The sequence below is a fragment of the Myotis brandtii genome, unplaced genomic scaffold (genome assembly GCF_000412655.1).
Source record: "Myotis brandtii unplaced genomic scaffold, ASM41265v1 scaffold97, whole genome shotgun sequence".
Taxonomy (NCBI): Eukaryota; Metazoa; Chordata; class Mammalia; order Chiroptera; family Vespertilionidae; genus Myotis; species Myotis brandtii.
The window spans coordinates 1583237-1583950 of record NW_005372020.1 but is presented as its reverse complement, the minus strand read 5'-3'; the positions used below and the strand labels follow the sequence as shown (position 1 = coordinate 1583950).

Below are 714 nucleotides of genomic sequence, written 5' to 3'. Positions count from 1 at the left end.
CCTCTTTGCTTGTCCCAGGCACTGGCTGTGTGGGTTGCTCTGACCCACTTGCCCAGCGGGCCTGCCTGGAGCCGTTGATGGCAGCATGGCCAGTCTTGATGAAGCCCCCAGATCTTTGAGAGGTGCCATTTCCAGGCCCCTGGAGCAGCCGTTGGCCCTTGGGCCTCGTGCTTGAGGGTGGGTGGAGGCCGCCAGGCTGCCCAGAGCTGCCACCACCACGCCCACCGCCCCCCCTTCCCTGCAGAGGGGGAAGCTAAGACCCACCAAGCTGCCTGGTCCCCGATGGGCCCTGCGACTGGTGGGGTCAGAACCCAGGTCTCGGTTCCCAGCATCCACTGCTCAGGTCGTTAGGCTTGCTGCCTCCTTGGGGCTGGGGCCCGAGAAGCCGAGGGCATTGCCTGGTCGCAGGAGCCCCGGGCGTCCCTGCAGAAAGGGCTGCGTGAGGGACGGGTCAGAGCTGGGGGCATCCGTCACAGAAAGCTTTGCAGAGAGCAAGAGGGTCGTGACCCAACGGGCAGGGAGGAGGAGGGTTCCAGACATGCAGCGAGCTCAGGTGCGAGCTGGGGTGGGGTGGGGGGGCGTGAGGGACCCCGGCACAGGAGTGCCACAGCAGCGGGTCACCCAGCAACTGCCCAGGCGGTACCATCAGCGTCTCTAGGGGTCTTACCTGTTCCTGGCACACACAGCTCCGCCCCAACCCCATTCCATCTCAGA

At 66.0% G+C, this 714-nt stretch overlaps 1 protein-coding gene across 1 annotated transcript in view; it reads left to right on the top strand.

The window, feature by feature from the left end:
* Positions 1 to 714, top strand: part of BCR (breakpoint cluster region) — a 72758-nt gene that overhangs the window by 59619 nt on the left and 12425 nt on the right. The gene's annotated exons all lie outside the window — the stretch shown is intronic.